The sequence below is a fragment of the Heterocephalus glaber genome, unplaced genomic scaffold (assembly GCF_053883595.1).
Source record: "Heterocephalus glaber isolate CG9 unplaced genomic scaffold, H.glaber_assembly_v1.0 deba00000676, whole genome shotgun sequence".
Taxonomy (NCBI): Eukaryota; Metazoa; Chordata; class Mammalia; order Rodentia; family Bathyergidae; genus Heterocephalus; species Heterocephalus glaber.
Window position 1 is genome coordinate 7,667,202 of NW_028258156.1, and position 12,848 is coordinate 7,680,049.

At 34.9% G+C, this 12,848-nt stretch overlaps 1 non-coding gene across 1 annotated transcript; it reads right to left on the reverse strand.

Annotated features, from left to right (window-relative positions):
* Positions 1-1,595: 1,595 nt before the first annotated feature.
* Positions 1,596-1,702, reverse strand: LOC147829243 (U6 spliceosomal RNA). Its single transcript, XR_015449431.1, has one exon. It is a non-coding gene; the product is annotated as a U6 spliceosomal RNA (small nuclear RNA).
* Between the last annotated feature and the right edge of the window lie 11,146 nt (positions 1,703-12,848).

A 12,848-nucleotide genomic window follows, 5' to 3' on the forward strand; every position in this document is an offset into this window, starting at 1 on the left:
CAATGGCAGGAATAAATAAAAATATTTCAGTAATAATTCTCACTATGAATAGTCTAAATTCCCCAGCCAAAAGACATAGACTGGCAGAATGAATGAAGAAAAACCCAATGATATACAGTATAAAAGAAACATATTTAATCCAAAAAAATTTCACACACTAGAAGTCAAAGAATGGAAATTAATGGTCCATGAAACAGGAACTGTTGAAAAAGCAGGAATATCTATCCTATTTTCACACAAAGTGGATTTCAAGCCAAGACTGATCAGAAGAGGCAAATATTACTACATATTGGTAAAGGTAATAATTCAATGGGAATATATAACAAGTATAAACATGCACAGAATATTGGCACAACTTCATAAAAAAAAACACTACTAGACATAAAAGATCAAATAAACATCAGCACAATTACAGTGAGGGACCTTAAAACCCCAGTGTCACAAGTGGACAGATCAAGTAGGGAAAAAACAACAAAAAAATCAAAGTTGAACCAAAACTTTGAAAAGAGAATATAATAGATATCCACAGGATATTCCATCAACAACCAAAAATTACACATTCTTCTCAGAGCACATGAGATTTTCTCTAAAATAGATCACATGCTAACTCATAAAGCAAGCTTAAGTAAATGCAAAAGAATCAAAATTATCCCATGCCTACTACCAGATCATAGTGCAATGAAACTGGAAATCAATGGCAAAAGAAACCACAGAAAGTACACAAATACATAAAAATTAAATAATACTCTCTTGAATAATCAATAGGTCACAGAAGAAATCAAGGAAAAATTAGTTTCTGGAATCAAACAATTCCAGTACATCATTGTTATGGCTTATGTCTAGTCATCTCCCCAAAGCCTCGTATGCTCGTAGGTGTGGCTTTGGGGAATGACTGGATCATGGGTGTATGATACTAGATTATGGGTATGCTAAACTGAATCAGTCCTCTGGTTGGTTTAGCATAATTTTGAGTGTGGTTGATAGATTTACTGAAGGGGGAAGGCCCATCCTTGTGGGTAGCACTATCCAATAGGCTTGTAGCCTGGATGGAATAAAAAGGGAAAGAAGGAAGTCTCTGCTGCTTCCTGCCTGCCTTGCCATGAAGTCTTTCTCCTTTGCCTTGCCACCCTTCATTGGAGCCTATCAACTGAAACCTCTACAAACTGTGAGCTAAAATAAACTTCTCCTCCTTTAACTTGTGAGTTTTGAGTATTTTGTCTGAGCAATAAGAAAGTAACTAAGACAAACATACAAGAACTTATGGGACGCAATGAAAGCAGCCCTAAGAGAGAAAATTTTTTTTTCATTAAGTTTATGGGTTTTAGGTATACAATACAGTTTAGGTATACATTTTAGGTATACAATACAGTTCCATTCATCATTGGGATCTTGTACCTTTGCATGATGTATCTTGGTTCTTAATTTTTCCCCATTCTCCTGCCCTTCCTTCACCCTCTCCTCCCTTCCCTGTTTACAAAGACTTTGTTTCCATTTTTTTCCTTTTCTCACATTCTTTCTTTTCCCTTCTTTTCTTTCCCCTACCCCTCCCACTTCCCCTATTCCTTTAGACTTTTTCTTCCTATTTCACAATATAAAAAAATATGTAACGCTTCATGAATTTGCATGTCATCCTTGTGCAAGGGCCATGCTTATCTTCTCTGTATCATTCCAATTTTAGTATATGTGCTGACGAACCGAGCACAAGAGAGAAATTTATTGCTGTGAATGTCTTCATCAGAAAAACAGAGTGAACCCAAATAAATAATATAATAACACACCTCAAGGTCCTAGAAAAACAAGAACAATCCAAATCCAAAGCTAGTACAAGGAATGAAATTATGAAGATAAGAGCAGAAACTAATGAAATTGAAACTAAGAAAATACAAAGAATCAATGAATTGAAGTGCTGATTCTTTGAAAGAATAAACAAAATGGACAAAATGTTAGCCAATCTTGCCAAAAGAAAGACCCAAATCACTGCAATTAGAAATGACAAAGGTGAAATCACAATCGATATTGCTGAAATCTAGAAGATTATTGATAATTACCATGAAAACCTGTACTCTGACAAGTTGGAGAGTATAGAAGAAATGGATAGATCCCTAGATATGTGTGAATTACCAAAACTGAACAAAGAAAATATAAAAATCCTGAATAATCCAATAACAGGAAATGAAGTTGAAGCAGTAATTTAAAAAATACCAATTAAGAAAAGTCCAGGACCCAATGTATTTATTACTGAATTTTACAACAATTTTAGGGAAGACCTAATGCCAATACTCCTCAAAGTCTAATAAAATTGAGAGAGAAGGAGTATTCCCAAAGTCATTCCTGGAAGCTACCATTACCCTGATTCCAAGGTGATAAAAAGAACCAACAAAGAGAACACAGGCCAATCTCTTGAACATAGGTGCAAAAATCCTAAATAACATACTGGTAAACAGAATGCAACTAATCATCAAAAAGATCATACATAATGACTATGTAGGCTTCATCCCAGGGATGCAGGGAAATCAATAAATGAAATACATCACATAAACAGAAGCAAGGACCAAAAAACCCCAAACCATGTATATATATGACACATGTTTGTCTTAACAGACACAGAAAAAGTCTTTGAGTAAATTCAATATCCATTCATGACTTTAAAAAACACCTAAAAAATAGGTATACAAGGAACTTATCTCAATCTAATAAAAGCCATTTATGAAAAACCAAAGATAAAATCAGAAAATGTCCACTATCACCTCTCCTGTTCAATATAGGCCTTGAAACATTATCCAGGGCAATCAGGAAAGAGAAAGAAATAAAAGGGATATGTTTAGGAAAGGAAGAAGTTAAATTGTCATTATTTGTAGACAGCATGATCCTCTACATAGAAGTCAAAAAATTTCACCAAAAGATTTCTAGAACTAATAATCAAATTTAGTAGTATAGCAGGATACAAAATAAACACAAAAGTCAATAGCATTCCTGTAGACCAATAATGAACTCATTAAGAAAGAAATTAGAAAAAAATACCATTCATAAAGGCAGCAAGAAAAATTAAATAATTAGAAATTAACCTAACCAAGGAAGTAAAAACTTCTGTAACAGAAACTACAGTACTCTGAAGAAGGGGATCAAAGAAAGAAGTTGGGCATGGTGGTGCATACCTGTAATTCCAGTTATTGGGAGACTGAGGCAGGAGGAGTGCCATGAGTTTGAGGCCAACCTGGGCTACATAGTGAGTTCAAGACCAGCCTGAACTAGAAAGCAAGACCCTATCTCAGAAAGAAAGAAGGAAAGAAAGAAAAAGAGAGAAAGGGGGGGGAGAGAGAGAGAGAGAGAGAGGGAAATCCTCTGTGCCTGTGCCTGGATAGGCAGAATCAATATAGTTAAAATGGCCAGACTTCCAAAATCAATATACATATTTAATGCAATTCCAGTGAAAATACCAATAGAATTCCTCATAGAAACTAGAGAAAACAATCCTAAAATTCACATGGAACTAAAAGAGACTCAGAATAGCAAAAGTAATTCTGAGAATAAGCTAAGCAGGAAGAATCACAGGCCTAAACTTCAAATTGTATTATAAAGCTATAGTGATAAAACCATAGTATTTTCAAAGAACAGGCACATGGATCAATAGAATAGAATAGAAGATACAGAAAAAACTTCAGGGGTATTCAGCTATATCATCTTTGACAAAGGGAACCAAAAATTGGAGTAAAGATGGCTTCCTTAATACTTGGTGCTAGGGAAACTGGTTAGCCATATGTAGAACATTGAATTGAGACCCATACCTCTTACCATTTACTAAACTAAAATAAAAGTGGATCACAGATCTAAATGTTAAGACAGAAACACTTAAGTTTCTGGAAGAGAAAATAGTAACATTCTTGAAGACATAGACATAGGTATGAACTTTCTTAAAAAAACCCAAATTGCACAAGAAATAACATCAAGAATCAACAAATGGAATCATATCAGATTTAAATCTGCACAGCAAGGGAAACAACCAACAGATTGAAGAGATAAGCTACACATGGGAAAATATTTTATCAGCTATTTTTAAGACAGAGGTCTAATATCTAGAATATATAAAGAACTCAAAAAAATTAGACCTCCAAAATAAAAGAATCCATCAAAAAATGGACAACTGAGAGCTGGGATGTAGCTCAGCAGCACTGGACCTGCCTAGCAAGCACAAAGTCCTGAGTTCAATTCCTGGTACAAAAAAAAAAGGACAACTGAAATGAACGCACGCTTCTCAGAAGAAGTGGGCAATAAATATATGAAAAAATGTCCAACATCTCTGTCCATTAGAGAAATGCACCTTCAGAAAACTTAACCTTCCCATTGCTGAGATTCTACCTTCAGAAAGCATGGCTATCATCAAGATATTAAATAATAACCAATGCTAGGGAGGCTGCAGGGAAAAAGGAACACTTCTACATTGTTGGTAGAAATATAAACTAGTGCAACCATTCCAGAAATCAATGTGGAGATTCTTCAAATATGGAAAATAGAAATTCCACTGACCCAGCTATTTCCTCTTAGATATCGTCCCAAAAGAGTTAGTGCTGCATGCATACCTATATTTATAGCAACACAATTCATAATAGCTAAATCTTGGATGAGGCCTGTATGTCCATCAACAGATGAATGGATAAAGAAAGTGTAGTATTTATACACAATGGAGAAATACTCTCCCATAAATAAGAAGGATAAACTTGCATCATTTGTTGGAAAATGGATTTTCCTCGAGACCATAAAGTTAAGTGAAGCAATCAGACACACAAATTTAAACATTGCATTGTTGCTCTTATATGAAAAATCTATAATATAAATAAAGAGCAAAAGAAAAGATCAGAGGAAATAGGGAGATACGTCTTTTGAAAAAGAGGAGACCAAGAGATGGAGAGAGGGAGGAGGAGAGGGGAGGGGATTAAAAAAAGAATTAAGATGTGTTATGTACATGTAACAACTCTACATGGAATGTAATCATTATGTACTTAAGACATGTACCAATAAAAATAAAATAAAAGAGGAAAAAAGAAAATGAAACAAAAACCAGTAAGAAAACCAACAACCCAATTAAAAAGTGAGCCTGAAACCTTAAGGTACTTCACTTAAGAAAATGTATAGATGGCAAACAAGAATATTCACTGAAAAGATGTTCCATATTATGTGTCATTAGGGAAATGGAAATTAAAGTAATAATAAGATACTACTACACATCTATTAATATGGCCCAAACCATACCACTGACAACATATGCTAGCAAGGATATACAGCAACAGGAACTTTTATTTTTAGGTATGTATGTATTTATTTATTTTTTAACAGGAACTTTTAATTATTCTTAGTGGTAATACAAAATGGTACATATAGCCACTTTGGAGGACAATTTGTGATTTATTACAAAATTGAACATACTGTTACTAAAAGCAATTGTGCTCTTCAGTATTTACAAAGGAGCTGGAAATTTATATCCACATAGACACTTGTACATACATAGTTATATCAGCCTTATTTATAATTGCCAGAACTTGAAAGCAACTAACATGTCCTTCTTAGATGAATGGATAAATAAATTGTGGCACATTCAGACAGGTTTAATTGAAGCACTGAAAAGAAATGTGCTATTAAGCCATGAAAAGACACAGAAAAAATTAAATGCTTATTATTTGTTTGTTTTTTGAGACAGGCTCTTGCTGTTTAGTTCAGGCTGGCCTTGAACTCACTATGTAGCCCAGGCTTGCCTTGAATTCATGGTGATCCTCTTGCCTCAGCCTCCTGAGTGCTGGGGTTATAGGCATGCACCACCACACCCAGCTTAAATACATATTATTATGTAAAAGAAGGTAATCTGAAATGACTACATATACTCATATATATGAGTCCAACTGTAGCAGGGGTCCCCTACAATTGGACCACAGACCAATATTTGTCCATAGCCTATTACATACCAGGCCACACAACAGGATGGTAACTGAGTGAAGATTCATCTGTATTTTTGATGCTTCCCATTGTTCACCATACTGCCTAGGTCTACCTCTTGTCAGATTAGCAGTGACATTAGATTTTCACAGAAGCATGAACCCCACTGTGAACTGGCCATATGAGGGAATCTAGATTGCATGCTTCTTGTCAGAATATAATGCTTTATGTTCACATATCTCTGTAAAGAGATGGACACAGAGAATATATCTTTTCTTATGTACAGAACACATATGGCTTTTTAAATTCATTAAGTTTATTGGTACATTTTAGGTATACATTATGATCACATTCATGATTGGGAATTTGTAACTGTACATGATATATTTCGGTTCTTGTTTTTTCCTATTCCTCTTCCCTCCCTTCCACTCCTCCACCCCTCCCTATTGACAAAAACTTTCCATTTTTCCTTCTTTTCTAATTTTTTCTTTCCCTTCTTTCCTTTCCTCCACACCCCTTCCTAGTTTGCTTCTCCTTTGAACCTTTTCTTTCTATTTCAAAATATCTATTATACATTTGCACAAGGACCTGAGTTCAATCCCCGGTACCAAAAAAAAAAATCTATTATACATTTTGGTCCTCATTTACACTTTCAGTTTCTCACACCAAAGAAACAATTCAGTATTTACACATGTGTGTCCTATTTATTTTACTTAATAGTATGGTCCCAAGGTCCATCCATTTAGCTATAAATGTCTCTAGTTTAACATTCTTTGTGTGTGTGTTAATTTTTTATTATTGAAGTTGTTCTTTTTTTCCCTCAAATTCTTTTATTGTTACATTTTAGGTATGTAATATGTTTACATTTATCATTGGGATCTTGTACCTTTACATGATGTATCTTGGTTCTTATTTTTTCCCCATTCCCTGTCCTCGCTTCACCCCATCCACCCTTCCCTATTTACAAAGACCTTGTTTCCATTCTTTTCCTTTTCTCATAATTTTTCCTTTCCCTTCTTTCCTTTCCCCTTCCCCCCCTTCCCCTCCCCCTTTGGACTTTGTCTTCCTATTTCAAATTATCAATTATTCATTTTAATTCTTATTTACACTTTCAGTTTCTCACACTAGAGAAATTATTCAGTATTTACACTTGTGTCCTATTTATTTCACTTAAGAGTGTGGCCTCCATTTAGCATAATATGCATCCATTTAGCTATAAATGTCTCTAGTTTCTTGTTCTTTATGGCTGAGTAGTACTCCATTTTATAAAAAACACATCTTCTTTATCCAGTTTCCGGTTGATGGGCACTTGGGCTGTTTTCAAGCTTTAGCTATTACAAACTGTGCCGCTATAAACATGGGTGCACATATATCACTGTAGTATGATTCTTTTAATTCTTTGGGGAAGATACCCAGTAGGGGAGTAGCTGGGTCAAATGGGACCTCTAGTCCTAGTTCTTTGAGGTATCTCCATACTGATTTCCACAGTGGTTGCACCAGTCAGCACTCGCACCAGCAGTGGAGAAGGGTTCCTTTCTCCCCACACCCCTGCCAGCATTTGTTATTGATTGATTTTTTTGACAGCAGCCATTCTTTCTGGGGTGAGGTGGAATCTCAGTGTTGTTTTCATCTGCATCTCTTGAATGACCAGTGATGTCGAACATTTTTTCATGTTTATTTGCTGCTTTTAGTTCTTTGTCTGAGAAATGTCTGTTCATTTCAGACGCCCATTTTTGAAATGGGTCTTTGAATTTGGGGGTCTGATTTTTTTCATTTCTTTATATATTCTAGATAGTAGTCCTTTGTCTGAGGTACAGCTGCTAAAAATTTTTTCCCAAATTATAGGTTGTCTCTTAGCTCTATTGGTGGTTTCTCTTGCTTGTTTGAACATTTTTTCATAAGTTTATTTGCTGCTTCTGTTTCTTCATCTGAGAAACATCTGTTAATTTCAGATGTCCATTTTTGGATTGGCTCTTTAAATCTGGGGGGTCTGATTTTTAAGTTCTTTCTGTATTCTAAATAGTAGTCCTTTGTCTGAGGAACAGTTGGTAAAAATATTTTCCCAGATTGTAGGTAGTCTCTTCACTCTGTTGGTTGTTTCTCTAGCTGTGCAGAAGCTTTTCCTGAGATGCCAGTTGTTGATTCTTTGTGCTAATTCTCATGTGACTGTGGTTTTATTCATAAAGTCTTTTCTTATGCCAATATCTTCAAGAGTTCTACCTCACTTGTCTTCCAGGTGGTTTAGTGGTTCTGTTTTAATATTTAGATCTTTGATCCACTTTGATTTTAGTTTAGTGCATCATGATAGATATGGGTCTAGTTTTAATCTTTGGCAAGTTGAAATCCAATTTTTCCAGCACCATTTATTAAAGAGGCTATCGTTTCTCCATTCAGGGTGTTTGACTCCTTTGTGAAAGATGAGGTGGCTGAGTATGTCTGGAGTTGTTTCTACATCTTTTAATCTGTTCCATTGATCCTCAGGTCTGTTTCTTTGCCAGCACCATGATTTTTTTTTATTTTTTTTATTTTTTTTAATCACAGTGGCTTTGCAATGTAGTTTTAAGTTAAGGATTGGGATACCCTCTACCTTCTCTTTGTTGCTAAATTGCTTTTGCTATTCTAGTTCTCTTCTGGTTCCAAATGAAGTTTTGGATTGTTTTCTCTAGTTCTGTGAAATATGCTGTTGTAATTCAGTTGGCATTGCATTGAATCTATATAGCAGTTTTGGAAGTATTTTCACTATTTTGGTTCTTCCTATCCAAGATTATGGGATGTCTTTCTATTTTCTGATATCCTCTTTGGTCTCTTTTTTCAGAGTGCTGTAGTTTTCAGAGTAGAGATCTTCAAACAGAGATGAGGTCTTTCTTTGTTAGATTGAGTCCTAGCTATTTCATTTTTTGGGATGCTATTGTGAAAGCAGTTGTTTCCCCAGTTTCTCTCTCAAGGAGTCTGTTGTTTATGTACAGGAAGGCTATTGATTTTTGTGTGTTAACTTTGTATCTCACTACTCTACTGAATTTGGTTATTAAGTCTAGAAGACTTTTGGTAGAATATTTTGGGTCTTCTATATAGAGTATCATGTCATCTGCAAGTAATGACAATTTAACTTTTTCATTTCCTATCTTTATTCTTTTATTTCTTTGTCTTGTCTAATTGCTGTGGCTAATGTTTCCAGAACTAAATTGAACAGGAGTGGTGATAGTGGACATCCTAGTCTTGTTCCTGATTTTAGTGTGAAAAATTTGTTTTTGACCCTTTGGTATGATATTGGCTGTTGGCTTTTCATAGATGGTTTTTATCAGGTTAAGATAAAGACCATCTATTTCAATTTTCTATAGTGTTTTTTTAAAATCATGAATGAGTGTTTGACTTTGTCAAATGCTTTTTCTCCATCTATTGGGATGATCATGTGGTTTTTGTCCTTGACTCTGTTAATATAGTATATTACATTTATTAATTTATGTATGTTGAACCATTCCTGCATCCCTGGGATGAATCCTACTTGGCCAGGGTGTATAATCTTGATCTACGTTCTGTTTGCTAGCATCTTATTGAGTATTTTTGCATTTATGTTCATTAGGGAAATTGGCCTGTAGTTCTCCTTTTTGGTTGGGTCTTTCTCTGCTTTTGGTATTAAGGTGATGTTTTCTTCCAGGAATGAATTTGGGAATATTGCTTCTCTTTCAATTTCATTAAAGAGTTTGAGCAGTAGTGGCATTAGCTCTTTTCTAAGTTTCTTGTAGATTTTAGCAGTGAAGCTATCAGGACCTGGGATTTTCTTTGTTGGTAAGTTTGTAATTATGTTTTCAATTTCATTAATTGATATTGGGTTGTTTAGAATTTTTATATCTTCTTCATTCAACTTTGGTAATTGATATGTATCTAGAAATATGACCATTTCTTTTCTTTTTTCCATCATATTGGAGTACAGGTTCTCAAAGTAGGTATTGATGATCCTCTGTATTTCTGTTGAATCTGTTGTAATTTAATCCTTTTCATTCCTAATTGCATGGATTTGGGCCTTTTCTTTCCTTTTTTGATAAGGTTGGCTAAGGGTTTTTCAGTTTTGTTTATTCTTTTGAAAAACCAACTCTTTGATTCATTAATTTTTTTTTGTATCATTCTCTTAGTCTCTATTGCATTGATTTTTGCTTTGATCCTTATAATTTCCTCCCTTGTATGAGCTTTGGATTTGTCTTGCTCTTCTTTTTCTAGAAGCTTGAGGTTTAGCATTAGGTTGTTTATTTGAGCTCACTCTGTTTTCCTGATATGGGTTCCTGATATTCACTGCTATGAATTTCCCTCGTGGGACTGCTTTCATTGTGTCCCATAAATTCTAGTACGTTGTACTGGCATTGTCATTTAATTGTAGAAACTGTCTAATTTCTTCTTTAATTTCCTCTGTGACCCACTGGTTGTTTAGGAGGGTATTATTCAATTTCCATGTGTTTATTGAGTTCTTGTGGTTTCTTTTACTATTGATCTCCAATTTTATTGCACTACGATCTGATAATATACAGGGGATGACAATTCATTTGCATTTATTTAAACATGTTCTAGGAGCTAGTTTGTGGTCTATTTTGGAGAATCACCCATGTGCAGCTGAGAAGAGTTTGTATTTTGATTTTGTGGGGTGGAACACTGTGTAGACATTTATTATGTCCATTTGTTCAGGAGTTTGGTTCAGTTCTAGTATTTCATTGTTGATTTTGTCTAGTTGATCTGTCTATTTGTGACAGTGGTCCCCCATTTGTGGTCCCCTATTACTATTGTATTAGTGCTTATTTGATTTTCCATGTCCACTAATATTTGTTTTATATAGTTGGGTGCACCAGTATTTGTGAATATATATTTGTCATCTCTTCCTTTGGATTGTTCCCTTTACAAGGATGTAGTGACCTTCTTTGTCTCTCTTAATTAGTCTTGGTTTGAAATCCACTTTGTCTGTAAATAAAATAGCTACCCCTGCTTTTCTGGGGGATCCCTGTTGCATGGAGTATTTTTTTCCATCTTTTGACTTTCAGTCTATGAATTTCTTTTTGAGGTAAGTGTGTTTCTTGTATGCAGCATATTGTTGGATCTTGCTTCTTGATCCATTCTCCCAGTCTTTCGATTGGTGAATTGAGACCATTAACATTGATGGTTATAACTGATATGTATTGACTTATCCTTGTCATGATATTTTCATGCTGTTGGATTTTTGTTTTCCTCCTTTACATTTAATTTCTTGCCTTGCCTGATGGATTCATTCTGTTGGGCTTCATGGAGTTGTTTCCTTCATTGTCTTTTCCTAGGATATTGTTTAGAATTTTTTGGTGGGCTGGTTTGGTATTTATGAAGTTCCTCAGGTATTCTTTCTTGTGGAAGTGTCTTACTTCTCCATCAATTTTGAAAGATAGTGTTGCAAGGTACAACAATCTGAGTTGGAGGTTGTTTTATTTTATAGCTTGGAATACTTTACTCCAGACTCTCCTTTACTTGAGGGTTTGTTTTAAGAAGTCTGCTGTGAATTTGATGGGCTTTCCTTTGTATGTGATTTTTTTTTTCCTTTTAACTAACTGCTTTCAATATTTTGTTCTTGTGCTAGATTTCTGGAATCTTGGCTATCATATGCCTAGGTGTAGGGTTTTTTTTTTTTTTTTGGTACCGGGGATTGAGCTCAGGTCCTTGTGCTTACACAGCAGGTGGTGAAAACACTGAGCTAAATCCCTGGCCTGGTGTAGTTTTTTTTATTACAGCTAGTTGGAACTCTATATGCCTCACTTGTCTTTGTGTCACATTCTTTTTTACAGTTTGGGAAGTTTTCTATGATTACTTCTGTGAAAAGTTTATTTATGTATTTTGTGTTATCTCCTACTCCTTCATTGACTCCAATCAATCATAAGTTATTCTTTTTTTGTAAGATCCAGTAACTGTTTGATTGATTTCTCATGATCTCTTGCTCTTTTTAAGAAATCTTTCTTTTCATGTTTGCTAGCCACAGTCCTGCTTTCTATATCTGAAATTCTGTCCTCACATTCACTTATTCTGCTATGGAAACTTTCAATGGCATTTTAAATTTTTTGGATATCTGCTTGGAAATGTTTCATGTTTTCTAATTCTTTCCTTTCCTGGGTATTCATGGTTTCCATTGTTTTCCTCAGCTCCTCTTTTTTTAAAAAAAAATCTGTATGTTCTCTAGAGTTATTAATCATGTCTTTCGTTATGGTCACAATCTCTGTTGTTATCTGAGAAATTATTTCTGATCTCATTTTTTCCAGGGCCTCTTTCATCTTTTTTGTTACTTACCTTGTTACCAGGTCAAGGTGTCCAGGTGGTTGGCTTTCAGATTGTTCCAAATTGTTTCCCCCTGGATTTACCTTTGTTGATCTGAAAGTCTGGGTTTTCATCTTGTTTAGGTGTCTTCTCATTTCTATTTTTCTTGTTGTTGATGTTTTTGGTTTAATTCCTGGGTTGATAACTTGTATATTGCTTATTGTAAGTATCTTTATTGCTAGTATTTAGAACCCTTAGGGAATGGCTACTTTTCAGATTGTCTTCCAGTTATAGCTGGCCTTTGGGTTTTGAGTCTGTAATGACCTTCAGGCCATCTCAGTCTTGGTATACCAGGAAGAACAACTGACCAGAACAATCATGTCACCTTGGGCATAGTAATACAATCAGCATTAACAATAGCAGCAAACAGCCTAGAAAATGACAAACTATGGTAACTATTAGTCTGCCACCTCTGACTGCATGAACTAGACTTGTGGTTATTATAAAAATCTAGAACCAACCAGAAATATGTTTGCAGTAAATAAGCCCAATAGAGTGAATTTGCCTTCTGGGGAGAAGATTTAGAAGGAGCTGGAGGAATAGAGAAATGTAAGGAGATGGAAAGGTTAGAAGTAAGGCTAAAGGACACAGGAAGATCATGCAAAATT